Below are 21,131 nucleotides of genomic sequence, written 5' to 3'. Positions count from 1 at the left end.
TCAAGTGCCCCTGAGTTCAAGCCCCAGTACCAAAAAAAAAAAAAAATTTTTTTTTTGCCAGGTATGGCGCAGGCCTGTAATCCCAGCAATTTGGAAGTCTGAGGCAGAAGGATCACAAGGTTGAGGTGAGTCCCAGCAACTTGGTGGAACCCTCAGCAACTTAGAGAGACCCTTAGAGAGACCCTAAGATATAAAAAGGACTGGGGATGCAGCTTACCAAAAACAAACAAAAAATCTTTAAACTTTTGATGATGTTCAGTTTATCTTTCTTTTCTTCTGCTGTATGTGGCTTATGCTTTGAGGAACATTGCTAAAATGCTGGACACTGAAAGGCACTGACTCCTCAGAGCTTAGTGGGGTTTTTGTGGGTAGCCTTCGAGGAGGATTTCTCCCATGCTTGGGGTTTCATTCCTTCATCACAGCAAACCATGGCTCCTTCTGGGAGCCAGGGAACAGAGCCCTGGGGGACCTTCTCTGTGTTGATATCCCCTCCCTCTCCTGAGGTCTACCACAATAGAGCAGCTGAAATGACAGTTTGGAAATGTCCTTTATTGTGAAAACTCAATGGCCTTTGTCTCTGGATTTGAAATTTTCATGCAAGTGTTGGCAGCTAAGAGTTAGGAAGGAGGAGGGGAAGAGAAAGAAACTCTGCCACTGGTTTCCATAGTGAGTCATCTTAACTCTTGGTTGTTTTGGTTTTCTCACCCATAAAATGGGGAGAACACCTCTATTTCCTGTGAGGGCTGGGTACTGTGAAGATGAATTAATCTGTATCTGTTAGGATACTTTGAGATCTGAGATTAAAGGCATTACTGAGATTCAAGGTATTATTATAATAATAAATGATTTAATAGCAGGGTGAGGTGATTGAAGCAAGAATTGGAAAGGAAGGAGAAAGACTTAAAACGGTGGAGGGGCTGCAGCAGGGGGCCCCAGGTCCAAATCTAATTTTTATTCTTGGAGGTGAGATGGTGTGATTTCTCACAAACTCTCTCAGTTATTTTTGTCTGACTTTATTGAGTCAGGACTTCTGCCATAGGGAGATTATGATCTTTTCCGGGAATGTGTGATATAAATTAAAACAATTAGAAACAATGCAAGATATTACAATCAAGTGCTGAATTGAACATAACAATTGTCAGAAAGCAGAGGTGGTGGTGATGTAGAGACAAGTTTTTCCCTTATGGTGACTCCCAGGTCTGCCACCACTAGCTAGATGGCCTTGCCTCAGTTTCTCCAGTAACTACAATTGTTCTTGTAAAGCGTTTAGAATAATGGCGAACACACAGTAAGCACTCAAATGTTGGACCCACCTGGACTCTTGACAGACTGTGCTTGTGGTTGGTCATTTAGATGATCATGGCCAAAGCTTCTCCATCCCTCTGAGCCTTAGTATCCTATCTATAAAATGGAGAAAAGTCTACTATGACCCAAGGCGGCTGTGAGGGTGCAGAGAGACAGTGTATGTAAAGAGGACCCACGCAGGGTAAGCGTTCACTAAAGGAGAGCTCTTATCACGGTCAGTGACACTATAACCTGCCCGGGCTGGTTTAGCCAAGGCGCAACTTTGGAAGTTGGAATTTGAGGTGGGCAGGGAGGGATTGGTAGGATTCAGGTGATCAGAGAGGCAGGCGGAAATAAAGGTGAAATCCTGAGGATGGCCTGCCCCCTGGAAAGCCGGAAGGGACCCGGACTTTTCACTTTTTCCGGTAGCTCGGAGTCCTGCCGCCTGCGTGCAGTGGAGTCCCGGCGGAAGTTCATCACCGACGCCCCTTCTGCAATCTCAGACGGTCACCTTTGCAGCTCGGCAGGCCTGGAACTGACACTCCCTCCCTGAGGAATGTGGCTCCCGCTTTCTGGGCCCGCCAGGCCGAGTGCCTCCCGCAGTCTGGAGCGAGGACGCGGGGTTGTCTTCACCCCACCCTCAGCCAGGATCCGGTTTCAAAGTCACCTGAAAGCCATTTCCTCCGCGCCGCCCCGCCCCGCCCCGCCCCGCTCGGTAAATCACCTGGAGTTGCTTTTGCCCGGAGCAGCCTTTTTTTTTTTTTTTCGGGGCAGTGGGTGGGGAGGGAGTTTGTGTTGTTTTAAAAGAACTCTATAAACCGTTTACTAGACACACTTTTCTGCACCTGGATATCAAATACACCCAGTGGTGCTGAGATGACCACTTCCAAGGAACTGGTGGTAGCATCTAATCAGTGGGAGTCGTTCCTCTTCTGGGGTCCCACCCTGGGCTCCTCTCTCCCGGGTTTGTGTTGGGACACCATCTTTATTCCGAGTTCTTTATTGATGAATTGTAACAGGTTTTTAGACCCAACCTGTTCCCTACCTTCACCCCCTCGTCAGCTTACAGGTGTGCACCTTTCCCTGCGCACATGATCCTTTACAGACACAAAGACAGAAGGTTCTATTTGTGTTTTTCAAAACGGGGTCCTCTCTTATCACTCAGGTTTCTGCATCGTGTTTCCCCCGTAACAGTCCCTTGTGGAGCCCCCGCCCCAAGTTATCAGCGTCTCTGAAGTTTGTGTTTACATTTGTTAAGGGTCACAGAGACCTAGTTTCGGTGAGGAATTTGAGACCAGCCTTTCAGACTCACAACAACCGAGGTGCCTGGCTCCGGTAGGATCAGGACCTGCACGTGCGATCCCGACCCGTGCCTCACTGCAGAATGCCCCCTTTGCGGAGCCTCCAGTTCCCTGTCGATGCGGTGGGAATGTCTTGTGTGTTCGCTGCTCTCTCGAAAGGCACTGATGTCAGGTCTGTGGCACTAGTGTGACCCCCCACGACGTGCGACCTGGTAGCTTAGGCTGCCTGGGAAGGACTGACGACCGCGGGACCAACACCCTCGGGCGGCGCTCGCCCCACCTGCGCGCGTTAATCATTAGCCATGCCCGAGCCCCGCCGCGGCTGTTGCCTTCAGCCCGGGTCACAGAGAAGGTTCCCCCGACCCCCGCCCAGCTGCCGATTGCTGGATTCCAGCCGCGGGCCCAAGTCTCCACCCACTGGAAAAATTCCTGGTCCGCTCCTCCCTCGCTCCCTCCCTCCCTCCCGCTGCAGCCCGGGCTCCGCTCGGCCCCGACTTCCTGCCGGGCTCTGGGAAGCCGCGCGCTGACTGGGATCCCCAGGGGCTGCGCTCGCAGCTGGCCGCGTCGCGCATCGCCGACCCTCTGGCAGTGGGCGGGAGCAGCCGGCAGCCTCAGCCCCTTCCGAGAGCGACTTTCAAACTCGCGCCGGCCGCCCGGCGCCACCTGGACAGCCCAGCGCGCCAAGAGCGTACCGAGCCAGCGGCGAGGCGACCGCTCGGTAAGCGTCCCTGGGTTCTCTCCTCTCGGTTTGCCCGTGTAGTCGCCGAAGTGGCAATGCCCAAAGTCAGGCTGGGTCCCTGCCCTCCTCGTGCCAGCCCCCGGCGGGGTGAGGACTTGGGCTACCCAGGAGGACCCAGGGCTGGGTTGGTTCTTTCCGGGGCAACCCTCCCAGAAGGTGGCTAGAGCCTGGGAGGGTCGTTCGAGGAGACATTTTCTGTCCTTTCACTCCCATCCCGGAAGAAAAAGGAGCGAGTGCTCCGGGCGGCTCCGCGGAGGCTCAGTGTGGAATCCGGGAAGCCCGCGACCTGCGCCCACCAGCTCCCTTGCGCGCAGGGTCGCCGTGGGCTGGTCCTTGCCTCGGGCTGTGGACCTTTCTGGGGAAGGACACGAGCTTCTGGTCCCGTGAGTCCACGAGGTGCCCGCAACCTGTTCCGGGTTGGTGCCACACGGTGTTCACTCTTGGGAATCCCAGCTCCCTGTCCAAGAGGGATTAGAGTGGGTGCCAGAAACTGGGTGTTGGGGAGCTGAAAGTACAGAGCCTCTGGCTGCCACTGACTTGCCGGCCCTCGCCCATTCTTGCAATCGATGTGATCATTTGCAGGTCACTCTCAGCCCTTTGGTTTGGGATCTCAGGTTAAGGCGTGCAAACTTGAAATTATAAGTAAGTTGTTTTGGTAGCTACGTTTACTCTTTGGAGCTCCTTTCGAAAACAAAAGGAAACACGGAGCTCGAAATGTAATGGTTGGAGGGTGGGGAGTCTTGGCAGGGAGGGGGGCGGAGTGGAGAGCTGTAAGAGTTTCCCTCTAGAGGTCCCTGGCTAAGCTTCTGGCAGATGTAGGGGCTGGTCCGCTGCTTCAAAGCCCCCAGAAGTTAACCCAGACTGCATCACCTTTTGAGGCGCTCAGGCCTGGGGGTTCCTAGAGTCTCCTCAGCGGTGCCTCTCGCACACAGCCCGATTATATGGCCCTTGCTCAAGAAATAATAAGCAGGGAGAGTAATGACAGCCCAGAGAGGGAGAGGGGTCACTCCTGCTGAGCACATCAACTGCCTGGCCTTCAGGGAAGCACCTTTCCCACCTCTTTTTTGCTGGAATGGGAGTGGGATTCTTCTTCACTAATCCCAAATGTCCCCAGCAGAAAACCTAGGGAGTAAGGGCCCAAAGGTGAATCTTTTTTTCTGTAATTCATCCCTTCCCTGTGGTTCTGGGTTCACACCTGGCTGGCTGCTCCCCTCCCCTTTGTACACCTGCTGTTGATGCCCCTGCTGCTGCCTCTACTGTCCCCTTTGCACCCTGGGGGAGGAGGCAGGTAGTTGGAGATGAAGTAAACCCCCAGGCCAAGTCCTTGCTGCTGAGGGAGTGATTCATTTGAGTCGCCATGGGGTTTTTCTGGTACCTTCTTTAGAAGACCCAGGGGGAGTAGAAAGAGCCCTGGACTGAGAGTTCAGCCTCGGTTTTTGCTATAGTCCTGGCTATACTGCATAGCATCAAAGATTAGTATAGTGGCCGGGGCTGTAGGCCCCTCAGATCAGCCTACTCCATTTACACAGGAAGGCAGCAGAGCCCACAGAGGTGAGGTGATTTCAGTTGTGGTCCCTGTTGGCCCAGTAGGGACCAGAGCTCTGATTTCTCCACTGTTTAATCTGTTTTCCTAACATGACCTGGCCAATTCACCTGTCTTTTCATAGTTTCCACATGAATAAAGTGGGGTTACTTGCCTGCTTTTCTTTATAGGGGCTATGGTAAGGATCAAATGAAGCCTCGTGTATAGACAAAAGAAAAAGAAAAAATGATTCATGGTGGTTGGCAGGGGCCCTCAAGGGCTTTACAATTTATTGGACAGGTCCCATGTGTGCCCCAAAGAGACCGTAGACACCAGGAACCAAGGGTGGACGTTTACTCCCCTGGCTTATAATATCTCAGCTCTAGAGTAAACACTGGCCTTACCAAATCCACTGCTATCCCAGGGTCACTGTGTTTACACCAGAGCAGGCCAAAGGCCACGGCCTGAGGGATGGCCAGGGCTGTAGGGTGAGAGGGTCTGTTTTCCAGATGTATGGCTTGCCCCAGCTCTTCCACCCCACTCTCAGAACCTAGCAAAGGTTCTGGCCCCAAGCCCAGGAGGTTGCCATGGGCCCTGGCTGTGGAAGGTTAGTTCTGAAGCTGTTCTCTGTTGTGTTGGTGGTGGAGGGGACTCTGGGTGATGCGAGGGTGTCGCCTTTGCAGCTGCACTGAGGGCTGTCTTCAACTCCTCATCCGTGCCCCTCCCCCCTCCCAGGCGCCCCTCTGGCCCAGGCCACTCCTCTGTCCGCCTCTCTGGCCAGCTGCATGTCCACAGGCCTTTTGCTCCAGAGCTGCAGCCTACCCTGTTTGGTGCCCTCCTATCCCACCAGAAGCCCTCAGGCTGGGGCCCTGGCAGCTGGAAATCTCTTCTGGAGCCCCCAGGGGACCTGGCAGACCCTCATTTCCTCTTGCCAGGCTCACCTTGGGACCCCCATCCAGATGGATTCCCTCACTGTCTTTTCTCAGCTCTTTCCCTGAATGGGACATATCATCCACTTCTTCCTATGCTTGTTCGTGCCTCTTAATTCTATTTCATGTGTTCATTCAACAGTTATTTATTTAGCACCTATTATGTATAAATGCTAGGCTTGGACACAGCAGTGAACAAGATAACACTATTCAACCATTGACCTTGCAGAGCTGACTTCTAGTGGGGGAAGCTGACAATAAACAAGATAGATAATAGACATATAGGGCGTGTTAGTGATAATCAGAAAACTGTGATAGGGAAGGTAGACATGAATTGTCATGAAGAGGTGAGATGACAGTTTAGATGGCCAGGAGATGTTCCCCCGAGGGAGGGACTTCTTTGCTGATGCCCAGAGGAGGTATTTTTCCTGCAGTTCTGATTTCCCTTCCTTGAATCCCAGGTCAGTATCTGCTGTGGCACTTAGGAGCAGAGTTTGGAGTTGGACACATCTGGGTTCAGATCCTGGCTTGACAGTTCACTAGCCTCACAGCTGCTGACTGGGCACTAAACTCCTTTGAACCCGTGTTTCTCACCTGTAAAATGAAATTAGTCATCAGATCTACCACATGTAGCATTGTGAGAATGAGCAATGAAGTAACATGCGTTCGGTGCTTAGCAAACAGGTGTCTAGTAAATACAGCTGGATTCTGTAGGAGTGGCATGGTATTTGGTGTCAGTGTGAAGGACTCTGGATGAGGGTTTTTCATTTCAAGTACAGGGCAGTGGAGAATTGCACGGTCATGAAAATGAAAGACCGGAGTGACTCCTTCCTAGTAGTGAGCCTTTTCTATCTATCCTCGATTGTAGATAGTTGAGGATACAGGACTCCCAGATGTGTGCTGGCCCTTGCCCCTGTGATAGATAGGGACCCAGGGCAACCCTGACCCTCTCTTGCTCTGGAATTCCCCCTGTTTGCAACCAATGATGAATCACACCTTTGTCCCTGGCCTCCCCGCTTAGCTTCACAGCTGCAAGGCTGGCCGCCCCTCCCCTTAACCTTGTGTGGATCAGTTATGCTGGGGGTGGGAACAAGGAATCTAGAGGGAGAGGGGCAGATGGTGGGGAGAACTGTGCCAGCAAAGCCCACAGGTGGCAAGAGAATTCTGATGGAGACTTTGAGGCAGCCCTGACAAGACCTTCGACATAGGTTCACCAGTGGTCAGAATTAATTGATTAATAACTTTCAACATGGGGACTCACTATTTTGCCCAGACTGGTCTCCAGCTCCTGGGCTCAGGTGATGCTCTCAACTCAACCTCCTGTAGTAGCTCGGGCTCAATACAGGCATGTGCCACCATATTCCAGACTTTTTTTTTTTAAGGTACCAGGGTCCCTGTACCACTGAGCTATATCCCCAACCTCTTTTTTATTTTTTATTTTGAGACACGATTTCCCTGAGTTGCCCAGAATGGCTTAGAACTTTCAATCCTTCTGCCTCAGCCTCCCAAGTTGCTGGAATTCCAGGCATGTGCCACTGTACCCGACGATGCCCCAGAATTTAAAGTAGCAGAGTGACCGACACAGTGAGAACACGGGGTCAGGCCTGGCTAGCTCCAAACTCTTTCTGCCTAGCCCCTCTGATGAGTCTCTTCCCCTCTCAGAACCGGAGGCCTCAAAAGGGTGTAATCTAAAATGCTGTTGTCAAAATTTGTGGTGAGTGGTTTCCTGGGGGCCCAGCCCTGGCGCAGGAAGTGAGAGACTGTGGTGGCAAGCAAGCCCAGGGAAGTGATCATCAGCCAGACCACTCCCTCTGAGTGCCTACAGCGCAGGACAGCCAGGCAGGCCCTGTGATGAAAGAACTTTCTGAGCCTGTCAGCTGGGGTAAAGCTAGATATAATCTGCCTTCAGAGGAAGTTGGAGAGAGGGCCCTGTGGAGCCTTAAGCAAGTTTGCGATGTTGGGTGACTTGAAGTCAGGAGAAAGAAAACCTGGGCAGGGTCAGAGCTGTGATCAGCAGTATACCCATCTGGCGAAGCTGGCAGTCCCTTTGGCCTTGCCTGCTGGGGCTTAGTTCTGTTAGCTTTATTTGATTAGAAGCACTCAGAGGGCAGGAACTGGACTTGGCTTGTATTGGTTCCCACTCGAGAGCAGTCTGGGTGTGGTGCCTTCATCTGCTCCAGCTTTTGTTCCACTGTGCCAGGGACAGGAAGGCAGTGGTAGGGATCAGGGCCAGCCTGGGTGAGCGGCTGCCACCTGTGAATGCAAGCAAAAAGGTGAGAGGGGTTTTGTACGGTTCTCTTGGCTGGCTTCTGGAGAGGGAGTCCAGATTCAAGCTCAAGATCTGGATTTTGAGGGTTGCTACTCTCTTTCATGTTAAGTGGATTCTGGGGCTGAACTCAGAGCCTGAACAATGTTCTGGTGGACTCCATGGTGGTTGTGCATGTGGCCTTCTGTGGAACAGCATTTGCTTTGTTGTTGCTAGTCTGAGGTGAGCTGGGAGGGAGGGCTGTAAGAGGAGTGAAGTTCATTTTATCATGGTAACAGGATCCCAAGAGGAGAGATGGGTTTTGCAAGCACCTGGGAGGTCTTAAAAACTGTATCCTTTACCCTTCAGGCTGTGAGACTGTGCATGAACCAGAGGCTTTTGACCAAGAGACCGCAATTGTTTGTTGAAAGGAAAAGGCAACCAGTGTTCAGTTCCTCCAGTGCATTCTGCACCCCCAGCACCTGTAGCATAGTAGGAATTCAATGAATACTTGTCAGATGAGCAAACTGCTACTGTGTGACAAAACCTCAGGAATTAAAGAAATGTTCATGTGCTTCACAAATGTTCTACTCCTGCCTGAAAGTGGCCAGGATATAGGATTCTAAAAAGTAAATCTGTGGTCAGCTAGACTGACGTGGGGCAAGCAGCCCACATTCCTCAAGCCTACAAAAGTGTGAGAGAATTTGGAGTTGGTGGAACCTGTCTTCCCAAGCTTGCTGCACAGTTTGCCACCATGCAAGTTGGGCAGGAAGTGACAGCAAGGTGTGCTTATAGTCTTGGATATATGTCCCATAATATCCTATAATACTTCTCCAATCCTAACCATCTAACAGCTACCCTGCAGCCTTGCTTAGGTACATATAGCGAAGAATGCCTTGCATCAGCCAAGGACTCAAGTTCCTGCGAAAGTCACACCAGCCTCCTCAGACCCCTTGACTCCCCTCATGCCACCCCTGGTGCTGGGGATGGAACCCAGGGACACTCTACCACTGAGCTCCATCTCTGATCCTTTTTATTTTTTACTTTGAGACAGGGTCTTGCTAAGTTCTGAGACTGGCCTTGAACTTGTGATCCTCCTTGCCTCCCTTGCAGGGATTATAGGTGTGCACCACCATGTCCGGCCTATTTAACTTTTACACGTAATCATTGTCATCCTATTTCCAAGCCCACGGCAGATAAGAAGCAGCACGTGAAAGATGGTAAAGAAGCCAGAACAGAGAGGGCAAATGACCGCAGCGTAGTGACAGTTGGCAGTGAGAGCAGGCTGCGATCAAAACACTAGGAAAACAACTCCTAGTGGAAGAGCCCGGGGTCATTTATTTAGGGGGAATGGCTTGGCACACTTTCCGCCTCCAGAATCATCAGTGTGATAATAGATGTTCTGCTGGTAATTGTAAGCCTGAGTCACCAAGAAGAGGCTGAGTGATGTTCCCTTGACTCTGTTTAGGATGGCAGGGAAGTATAAAATACATTTTTAAAAGATTTCCAGTCAGACTGATTAAAATTTTCAAAGGTATTGATATTTGGGTAATAATGTCCTAAATCCTCTCAATAAGGCAAAATAAGTGGTGTTATCCTTTCCACAGATAAGTGAACTGAGTCCCTACAAGGTCTGGTCAACTTATCCAGGACCACTCAGCCAACACTCTGGGAAGGGTGAAGTTTGAATCTTCTCTTCTCTCTCTCTCTCTCTCTCTCTCTCTCTCTTTCTCTCTCTCTCTCTCTCTCTCTCTCTCTCTCTCTCTCTCTCTCTCCCTCTCTCCCTCTCCCTCTCCCTCTCCCTCTCCCTCTCCCTCTCCCTCTCCCTCTCCCTCTCTCCTCCCCTCTCTCCTCCTCTCTCCCCTTCTCTCCCCTTCTCTCCCCTTCTCTCCCCCTCTCTCCCCCTCTCTCCCCCTCTCTCATTTTTGAGGAGGGTAGGGGTAGGGGCTGGTGCTGGGGATGGAACCCAGGGCCTTGTGTGAGCTCAGTTCTGTAGCATGTAGCCAGCACACCAGCCCTAGGTGGGGGATTCTGAGTAACTCTGTGTGCTGTTAGCATTGCTTCAGACTGTTTTGACACTTTGAGTGATCTCTCTCTCGTGACATTTTGGACACTCCCCACCACCCCCAGGTGTGCTCTTCCAGTGAGCTAGATCTCCAGCCCTTTTTAGTTTGAGACAGGGTCTCATTAAACTGCCCAGACTGGACTCAATCTTGCTACCCTGCAGCCTGTTTCTGAATAGCTGGGATTACAGGCGTGCACGACCACGCCCAGCTGCGTTCTTCAAAGGAGGCATTCCGAAAGGCTCCTTGTCCACGGGGGTCCAGCTGGCCTAGGTGTGCCTGACTGTAGAGCAGGGATAGGTTCAGCCTGAATTCAGTTCCACCCTAGCAGATTGTCAGTTTTCAAACATTTACACATAAAAGCACCTACTTAGGCGCCTCTCTCTCTCTCTCTCTCTCTCTCTCTCTCTCTCTCTCTCTCTCTCTCTCTCCCTCTCTCTCTCTCCCTCTCTCTCTCTCTCTCTCTCTCTCTCTCTCTCTCTCTCTCTCTCTCTCTCTCTCTGGCCAGAAATGACTGGGAGGAGTGCAATTTCAAAAATCCTAGGCCTCTTTCCATCAGGAGCTTTGCTTGAGTTCTGAATGCTGCTGACAGACACCCAGCTGTGCAGTCTTGTTGGTTGTTAGCTGCTTAGGGACCCCTGCGCCACATTCCCACCTTCCGGAATCGGCAGATGTCCATTTTCCATACTTATTTTCCTCATTTATTATAGAGATAAAATGTTACAGATGCAACCAAAGCTTTTTCTCCCTAATCCTTTTTGCTTCCCTCCCTCCTCAGAAATAACATATCCCCCTGACATGGGGTTTATCATTCCTATGCATGTCTTTATATTTTAAAATGTTATTTATAAGTTATTCATGGTATCATGTTATCTTAATTTTGACACATATAGATGTGTTGACTGTATTCTTCTTGGACTTACATTCTCCTTTTTTTAAAAAATCCAACCTTGTTTGCAATTTATCTACTTAAAACTAGGTTATTCTTTTTTATTTAAAAAAAATTTTAAATTTGTTCTAATTAGTTGTACCTGACAGTTGACAGTATACATTTTGATAGATCATACATAAATGGAGTGAAATTTCTTGTTTTTCTGATTGTACGTAGGATCACACTGGTCATGCAGTCATATGTGTACATGAGGTAATAATGTCTGTTTCACTCTATCCTCCCTACCCCCATGCCCCTTCCCCTCGCTTCACTCCTCTCTACCTAATATAAAGTAACTCTATTCTTTCCTACCCCCCCCACCCCACAATTGTGAATTAGCATCTGCATATCAGAGAAAATATTCAGCATTTGGTGTTTTGGGTTTGGCTTATTTCGCTTAGCATGATATTCTCCGACTCCATCCATTTGCCAACAAATGCCAGAATTTCATTCTTTAAAGCTGAGTAGTATTCTATTATACACACACACACACACACACACACATTTTCTTTATCCATCTGTTGAAGGGCACCTAGGTTGGTTTCATAGTTTAGCTATTGTGAATTGAGCTTCTACAAAAGTTGATGTGGCTGCGTCACTGTAGCATGCTGATTTTAAGTCCTTTGAGTATAAACCGAGGAGTGGGATATGTGGGTGAAATGGTGGTTCCATTCCAAGTTTTCTGAGGAATCTCCATACTGCTTTCCGGAGGGGTTACAACATTTTGCATTCCCACCAGCAATATATGAGTGTATCTTTTTCCCCACATCCTCGACAACATTTATTGTTGCTTGTATTCTTGATAATTGCCATTTTGATTGGACTAAGATGAAATCTTAGTTTTGATTTGCATTTCTCTAATTGTTAGAGATGTTGAGCATTTTTTAAATATGTTTGTTGATTGATTATATTTCTTCTGTGAGTCTCTGTTTAGTTCATTAGCTCATTTATTGATTGGGTTGTTTGGTGTTTTTTTTCGGTATTATTTTTTGAGTTTTTTATATATCCTAGAGATTAATGCTTTATCTGAGGTGCATGTGGTAAAGATTTTCTCCCAATCTACAGGCTCTCTCTTCACATTATTGTTTCTTTTGCTGAGAAGAAGCTGTTTAGGTTATTTGTTTTAACTGCTCTGTGGCATATTGTGTAATTATATCACAGCTCTGTTGTTGATAGACATTCAGATTGTGTCCGTGTACTCACCCCTGCAGAAAATTTTGAACAGAACATCCACACGCCAGTCTTCTGTCCTGTAGACCAGCAGGGGAATTACTGCATCCTAAACATGCTTTTCAGAATACTTCCAAGTAATGCCCCCCAGTGATTTGCAACTCATATCTTACTACAAATATGAGAGCTCCTATTTCACTAATATTTGGATTATCTTTTCTAATCTAGAAACTACAAAACAATATTTTTAAATTGCTTTAAAAATTAGCACTTTGATTATTTAGGGATGCTTGTGTCTGTCGGCTAATTGTTAACTATTCCATCTTAAAAATTTTTAAATCAGCTAATACTTCATCTATACGATTCAAACTCTAATAAAAGGGAATACAGTGAAAAGTCTCCCCCTGTTCCCTAGTCATGAAGCTTCCCACCCTAGGACTTGTTAAGAGTTTCTTAGGTACTTTTTCAGAGTTAATTCTATACTTCACACATTTTGTGTGTGTTGAGGGGTACTAAGGATTGCTCCAAGGGGTGCTACACCCCAGCTTTTTTCATTTTTTTTTTTTTTTTTAAATTTTGAGACAGAGTCTTGCTAAGTTGCTGAGGCTGGCCTCCAGCTTTCAATCCTCCTACTTCAGCCTCCTGAGTTACTTAGATTATGGGGGCACAGGACCATGCCCAGCTCTTTTATGCATTCTTAATTGCCATTATCTTTTTCTTGTTGATTTGTAGGGGTATGTGTGTGTGCGTATATATATATACGCACACACACATATATATATACACATGTATACCTATGTATAATGCATATATATATGTATGTATATATAATATATATTTTTTGGTTTGGGGGGAGGTACTGGGGATTGAATCAGGGGTGCTGTACTGCTGAACTATATCCCCAGCCCTTTTTTATTTTGTATTTTGAGACAGAATCTTCCTAAATTGCCAAGGCTGCCCTTGAACTTGCAATTCTCCTGCTTTAGCCTCCTGAGTCTCTAGGATTACAAGTGTAGTACGCCTCCATGCCCACCCTATATACCTGTCTGTTAATTAATCTTTTGTGGATTATATACGTTTTCTATATATAAATATTCATAGTCTTAACCTTATGAAATAATATCATTTTCATGGGAACTTTTTAGTTTTAATGTCATATTTACCAGTCTTTTGTTTGTACTTTGTGTCTTGTTCTTCTTTGGTCTGGGACATGTGTGAGGCCTGGAGTTTGATCCCTAGTACTGCAAAAACAGAAAAGGGAAAAAAATCTTTTCCTACTCTGATATTATAAATATAGCTCTTAGGATATTTTCTCATACATTCAAATTTCGCCTCTCACACTTACCTTCTCTGTGCCACTGGAGCGTATGCTTCATGTGACAGTGGCTTCTCCACTCTGACTACTGGGGAAGGCCTCTGGAGGAGCTTTATGAATGTCCTGATGCCTGAGACTGCTCCAGATCAGACCAGCAAGAGGGAAGTGTCTTGAGCTGAGGCCCAGGCCCGGTCAGGAAGTACTCAGGAGGCTTTCCGGGTAGCCATGATTGAGGGCTACCCAATCTTCTAGGGGGGAACTGATTTCATTTATTCCAGAGGAGTAGCCAGTTTTTCCAGCATTGATTATTAAATGGTCTATATTTTTTCTATACTTTTTGCTTTCAATATTTTTTCTTTCTTTAATTCCTTCTTTGTAGTTTCATTGAGATTTATTTCACACATCTTAAAATTCACCCAGGTACCGTGTATATATGTCATTGGTTTTTAGTATATTCACAGAGTTGTACAACCATCACTACTATCTGATTTTGTAACTTATTTTTATTTTGTGGTACTGGGAAGTGAACTCAGGGGCTTTCTTCCAGACCTCCATCTTTTTATTTGAGACAGGGTCTCACTAAGTTGCTGAGGCTGGCCTCGAACTTACCATCCTCCTGCCTCAGCCTCCCAAGTAGCTGGGGATATAGGCATGTGCCACTGTGTCCTAGGCTGCATTATCGTACATTCCTACTGACAATGTACAAGGGTTCTGGTTTCTCCAAATCCTCCTTGATACCTGTTATTCATTATTTTGATTTCAGCCATCAGAGTGGGTATGAAGTGGTATTGATTGAGGTTTTGATTTGCATTTCCTTAATGACTGATTTTATCGAGTATCTCTTCATGTGCCTATTGGTCATTTTTATATCTTCTTTGGAGAAATGTCTAATTGAATTTTTTGCCCATTTTTAAATTGGGCTGTTTGTCTTTTTTATTGTTGAATTGTAAGGGTTCTTTATATATCCTGGATATAAGTTCATCGTCAAGTATTTACCTTAAAGATATTTTCTTTTATTTTCTGTAGTTAATCTTTAAAAAACAATTTTTTTTTGGGGGGGGGAGCTGTGCTAGGGATTGAATCCAGGGCCTGTGCATGCTAGGCAAGTGTTCTACCACTGAGCTGTACCCTCAGCACAAAAATTTTTAATTTTGGTGAAGTCCAATCTATCTAAGCTTTTGACTATCTAAGCCAAGGAACCCTTGCTCACCCAAGGTCACAAACACTTACTCCTATCTTTTCTACCGAGAGTTTTATAGCTTAAGCTCTTTTATTTAGATCTGTGATCTATTTTGGCATTTTTGTGTGTGCTGTGAGGTGGGTGTCCACATTTATTTATTTATTTTTGCATGTGAATATCCAGTTTTCCCAGCACCATTTGGTGAAAATACCATTCTTTCCTTATTGAATTGTCTTGGCCCCTTGTTGAAAATCAGTCAGCTATAAATGTGAGGCTTTATTTCTATATCTTTATTTCTGTTCCATTGATGTATATATATGTTCTTATGTTAGTACAGCACAGTCTTGATAACAGGAGCTTTGTAGTGAATTTTGAAATTGGAAAGTGTTTTGTTTTTTAAGTTTTTTTCAGACCTTCTAGTGTCTGTTACATCTTCTGACTCCCTTGTGATGGTTTGCTTCCTCATGTGGTTCATAATTTGTAGATTGAGCTCCGCTTCATTGGTTGCAGGGGGAGGAATTCCAAAAAGCAAGATATTTTGGAATTCTGCTCTTCCAGATGATGAGATCTAGGCTCATCATGAGTGAGTGGAGGTTTGAGGTGGGGCAGTGGACAAGATGGCTGGAAGGCTCTCTCCCCAGAGCTTTGCATGTCCTGCTGCTTCCTACCATGCAGCTCTCAGCTCAAGAGTGGCTTCTTCAGGGCCTTGACAGACTACCTTCCTAACGAAGTTCCCATGCCCCTGTCCCACTGTCTTCTCTGCTCCCTCTTCCTCATAGCAATTAGCCCTACCCAGAAATATGTTAGGGAGTGGGGTGTAGCTCAGCACTCGGAGAGCATTTGCCCAGCGTGTGCAAGGCTCAGTTGGATCTCCAGCATCACAAAAACAAAACAAGTCCAGGAGAGTGGGGCACTCCTGTAATCCCAGGGACTCTGGAGGCTGAGGCAGGAGGATTGCAAGTTCAAAGCCAGCCTCTGCAATTTAGCCAGACCCTGTCTCAAAATAAAAAAATAAAAAGGGTTGGGGGTCTTAGCTCAATGGTAAAGCAAACCTGGGCTCAATCTCCAGGACCAAAACAAAAACAAAACAGGATCATATTAATTTGTCTGCCAGTTATGGCTCTCTTCCCCACTGGGGTGTAAGCTCTATGAGAACAAGGATTTGTCTTTTTCACTACCGTGTCCCCAGCACCTGGCATATGGTTTATGCTGTCAGTAAACATAGGTGAGTTCCATAGTCTTCCCTTCAGAGAGGAGGGTATCTCAGCTCTGAGCCTGTGATTCAGTCTGGACTGAGCGTGACCAGGCAGTAGGAAGGAGCAGCTTGGCTTCCATTCCCAAACCTCCACCTTGCCTCCACTGGGGGTGCCTTCCTGTCCCAATACAGTCACCCACAGACACCGTCTTTCCTGTGTGCTTTGTTCTGATTCTGGTATGTCTTTACACAGCTGCCAAAATTGGTAATAGAAGGCTGGGGCGGTAACTCAGTGGTAGAGCACTCTCCTGGCATGCTTGAAGCCCTAGTTTCCATTCCCAGCCCTGGGGGAAAAATGGGAGTAGGGATTTGAGTGTGAAAGGGCACAGAACTCTGGAGGACCTGATCTTGCCACTCTGAGGCATAAGTAAAAGTGACCAAGCAGTGTAGGATACTGGCTGCTGGGCTCGCTGAACCAGGGTGCAGATTAGCACCCCGTGGTGAGAGTGGGATGGACAAGAACAGCCAGTCTGTGCCCTCCTCAGCCTTGTTCCCACCAGTGGTTTCTGGAGGCTTCTTACAGGTAACTTAAAGGTGAGGTAGAATTCCCGGTGACTCCATTGTGGCCTCATTCTGAGGTTGCCCCATGGTGTAGTGACTTGTTCTGAGCAAAAGCATTAACTTGCGAAAGGGCAGAAAGTGTCCAAGGGCATTCCCTGGAGGGGTGCTGAGGGATGATGCCTTTCTGTTGTCTTTGGCTTTACCTCTTGGGCCTGCTGGGGATGATTTTGCTCATGGTGAGGTGCACAGGAACCTTGGATTCCAGCAAACTCTGGCTTCCCACCTCTAGCCAGGTGGCCCTGGGTGTTAAGAATGTGTTAACACAATGGTCATGCTCCCTGATAAATGTCAGTGGAGATGATTTCAGTCGGGCATATCAGGAGCCACTTGTGCCTCGGTTTTCCTGATCTGCAAAATGGGGATAATAACTGAGGTCCATCTGCCCCTCTCCTCCGCCCTCCCTGACCTGAGGACTTAAGGGTTAATAGCCTCAGGCTCTGAGGGCCTGGGTGGGGGAGGCACAGCACAAATGGCATATTGTTTTGCTGGTGAATGATCTGGCTTTGTTCGAGAGTCTTCAGTATTTGACTTCCTGCACTTAGTGCTTAATTGCTGGAGATGCTTGCATGTCCTCAGCTATACGGTGCTCACCTCCTGGGGCTGTGGCCCGGGTCCTCACCCAGCAGGGACCTTTGAGTTGTGGGCAGCTGCATTTCCTGTGCTGGGCCCCCCAGCAGTCAGGAATGAGAGAAATGCAGAAAGTTTGACCCACACGCAGAACTGGATCTGAATAGGACATTTATTGAAGAGGTTTCGCAGGAGGTGGCGGGCACTTTAATTGGCGGGGCGCTTAATTCCCCCCTGAGGCTGTTGGTGGCAGTTCGCTGCTCGCCCTGAGCCTGTTAACCGCTGGGCTGCCGGCTCCCCTGGGAGAATGCTGCTCCCCAGCCCCTTGCCACCCTCTCGGTGCTGGTGCTCAGATGGGAGCCCTTTTGAGGAAGGCGGTAGGTACCGCTGGGGCCAGGCCTGGGGTGCGAGTGGTATCTCTGGAGTTCTGTCACCTCCGGGCCTTCAAGCCTTGTCTGACACCCTCCAGGAAACCTGTCTGGCCACAGGTTTGGGGGAAAAGACAGGCTTTCCCCCTGGGGTTCAGAAACTGAGGGCCATTGGGGAAGGTGCAGGGAGCAGGAGTGGCCCCTTTTTGTCCTCCCTGGTTGCTTCTAGTGGACTTATCCATGTGCCTGGGAGACAGCCCTGGGCTCTTCTTGGAGGTGACTGCAAACGCTCTGCTAGGGCACTTCCGAGGGTCTTCTCACCTCGAGTATTCAGAGTTGGGTGGTTGGAGAGAGAAGGTCCTGGGGGACCCAGCTCGCACGACTGCACACACTTACCCTGGGAAAAGCAGAGTTAACCTCACACTTCTTCCTGAAGCTTCCTTTTCCCAGAATCCACAGGGGTTGGTTATTTTGTGTCAGATCAAGTGGTGGCTGGTAGAGCAGGTGAAAGGAAGTTCTCCCCACCCTGATGGACGCTGGGTCAGCGCCCACCGTTTTTGTAGCTCTAGGGAGCAGGTGTGGGGAGCTTAGGGAGCAGATTGTTGCTCTGACTTGGCAATTTCTTTTGCCCCTGAATCAAGGGCCCACTTTTCCAGGAGTAGATGCTGCTGCCTGGGCTGTGCTTCTCCATACACCCCAGCATCTGGGGTTTGGTGACAGCTGCCCCACCCTCTGAATTCTGGTCTTTGTAGGCTCTCAGCGAGGGCCTGGGGGTGGGGGGAGGTGCCTCTCCTCCCCTAGGAACTGGTTGGATGAGTTCCTTAGGCCTCCCTGGTTGAGGTGCCTTAGCCCCATGGGGGATGGGGCCTGGTGCCTTGGGTGGAGGGGGCCTCCTGGGTCTGCAGAACTGGGATCCACCCAGGCAAGTGCTGAGGCCCTGTAGAGAATTTACATTGTGTGTGAATACCGCCTTGGAAAATCTACTCCTGTAACTTCCGTCAGGCCCCAGGTGAGAGAGAGCCCAGGACAAAGGCAGTGGAGTTGCTAATTATTAGAGCTTTTTGCCCACCGTGGTGCCTGGGAGGCGGGGAAGGCCTGGAGGGTTTAACCAACTGCAGCAGATAATGCAAAGAGGCCACATATGTGCACATTCTCTTCTGGGCCTGGAGGCTTCTGCTTGGAATTGGGAAGGAAGCCACCCTGTCAGCCTCACCCCCAGTTCTGACCAGTGTGGGGAAGGAAAGTGAGGTTTGGGGAAGAAAGAAACCCTCAGGTGGTAAGATGTGGAAGAGCCCCTCCCCCAGCCCTGGGGAAAGCTGCTGGCCTTGGATCCCAGAGGGATCAGTTCCTCTCTGGCTAAGACCTGGTACTCGGTTTTCTCAAAGAAGTAGTCTTTCTGCTTTTTGGAGCTTCTAATTTATGCATAGCTCATGTTGTCACCTTTATTTTGGGCACATTTCTTCCCTCTTCACGTGGGTTGGAATAGGTCTCATTCCTCTTTTGAGCCAACGTTGCCTGGGGCTGTCTCTCTCCTAGAAACACTGAACAGTTAGCACCTCTTGGGCCTTGCATTCTTCTTGGCTCTATGGACACCTGTAGTCACAGCCCACATATCTCAATTTGTTCCTTTTTAGGGCACATTCTTATATACCTTGTCTCTTGGAGCCCCATTTCCACCTGTCTCAGCAGTGGTTCTTCCAGACCTTCCTTCGATGTGTCCAATTCCACAAAACCAGGTGGATTCTCTTCAGACTGCCCTTGGCCTGCTTTCCAGTCTGACTTGCTGCCAGATGTTCAGGTTCCGATGGTCCAGATGCTTTTGGGATCCATCTTTCCCATATGCCATTCCCTTGGCATCAGAGATCTCTTCCTCACCTGGCAAGGGTGTGCTCATCATTCATGACTCACCAAAATGCCACCTCTTCCTGGAAAGCGCCTTGGTCCCCCCGGCTGTGCTAGCACTCTATTATGTTAGTGTGGTTTCATTATTGTACCAGCACTCAAGGCATTATTTTGTGGATAATCTGTTTATATGGCCGTTTTCTCTTCTAGAGTTCAAGTTCCTCAAAGACTGGGACAATGTGTCATTCATTTCAATGTCCTCAGGGCCTAGCATCATGCACAGAAGTGTTGAATGAATTCCCAAAGTGCAGTCAGATTGGATCTCCTGTGCCTCCCAAGACACTTCTCTTTGGATTTTTGTTGTGTTTTGTTTTTGCAGCGCTGGGGCTTAAATCCAGAGCCTTGTGCATAGCTGGGCAAACATTCTACCACTGAGCTTCATCCTCAGCCCTCAACACAACTTGGCTTCTTTTTATCATTGAGATACTTATCTTGTTTCTCCTAAGACAAGTGTGTGTGATTCACTGCTGTATCTTCCACCATAAGCGCCAAAGAATGAGAGGCAGACCTCAATGAATTCAGAGAAGCCTTTATTCATTCTGGGACTCGGGTGCCATTGGGGCACATTTTCCTGATGCGAAAATGGCCCTCAGTTACAGAGGGGATTTTGGTTTTATAGGGTACAGTGAGGATGATGTAATCGTGATGTGCAGTTTTGACAGTCAGGGGCTAGTTGTACAGGTTAAAACTTTAATTTAGGGAGGGTAGTTGTAAAAAGGTTGAAACTCTGTTGTCTGGGGAGATAAGAGTCAGACCCCGAGGGATGAGTACTCAAATCTTGCCCATTGGTATTTGCTATGCCTCCATTTAGGACTACTTTGCCGTGGGGGAAGGTCAAGGTTTTAGGGCCCAGCATTCAGTTTCCGCCCCTTTCCTTTAGGGCCCATTGTTATCAGGAAAGAATTTGCTGGAAGGTTGGTCCTTGGCTAGTCTATCCTCCTTCCTCCTGAGCTACATCTTTCTCCATTTTTCTTTGTGGGCTACCTTACAGGAATATTATTTTCCATAACCGTTCACCCACAATGCTGCCGTGAGGTCTTTGTGCAAAGTAGGTGCTTGATAAATACTTGTCAGATGAATGAATTCTGAAGCTCACAACTCAGGTAGGAAGGGCAACTAGCATTATCCCCAAATGAGAGAGTAGACATTGAGGCGCTTAGTGCTCACCTCCCTGCTCCTTACCGTCCAGTGCATTAGGAAGAGAGCAAGGGCTCATTTGGAGGAGGGCTGGCTATATTCCCTGGGCTCTTCTATACTCATTTTTCTGCTTTCCCCACTATTTGAAATTCTCTGTGACTTAGAAAATGGGTAAACATCAGAGCCCTTCCCAGTTCCTTGCTGCCCTGTCTCATGCCCTGGCTCTCCCATATGTTCATCCTGAAGCTGGATTTAAAACCCAAGGACCATGGTCAAGGTTGGTTTTTGTTGGTCACTTATTTGTGCCTTTGCTCCCAGGATGCCTTAACTCTGTTTTCTGCTCAGGCCCTGGTCCCCCAGGGCTCTGTTCTCTCTGGATCCTACTAGGACATGCTGTTTCTCCCTGCAGAGTGCTAAGGAATGTGCCCTTCCTGCCTTGGCAGTGGGACTCTGATTCATTTTCCCTTCATTTTCTGATTTAACCTTCTGTTGGGAAAGAGTACCAGGTTATTTTTTCTAGCTAAATTGCTCTGTATTTGCTCCTATTTGGTCTGAATTGATGGTGGGTCGTAGAGGATGGATAAACACTATGTTGGTGGGGCAGGATGAAGTCATGCTGATTCACCAAGTTTAACTTGTATGTTCAGTATTAATATGAGATA

The 21,131-nt window shown here is 48.2% G+C and overlaps 1 protein-coding gene across 1 annotated transcript in view; it reads left to right on the top strand.

Annotated features, from left to right (window-relative positions):
* The first annotated feature begins 2,860 nt into the window (after positions 1–2,860).
* The window catches only part of PLEKHG3 (pleckstrin homology and RhoGEF domain containing G3), a 42,801-nt gene continuing 24,530 nt past the window's right edge, over positions 2,861–21,131 (top strand). Inside the window, exon 1 of the mRNA XM_079126747.1 lies at positions 2,861–3,303. The gene's annotated coding sequence lies outside the window, so the exon portion shown is untranslated. The remainder of the gene's footprint in view (positions 3,304–21,131) is intronic.

This window comes from Sciurus vulgaris (assembly GCF_902686455.1).
Source record: "Sciurus vulgaris genome assembly, chromosome: 2".
NCBI lineage: Eukaryota > Metazoa > Chordata > Mammalia > Rodentia > Sciuridae > Sciurus > Sciurus vulgaris.
This window is presented reverse-complemented; position numbering and strand designations above follow the sequence as displayed.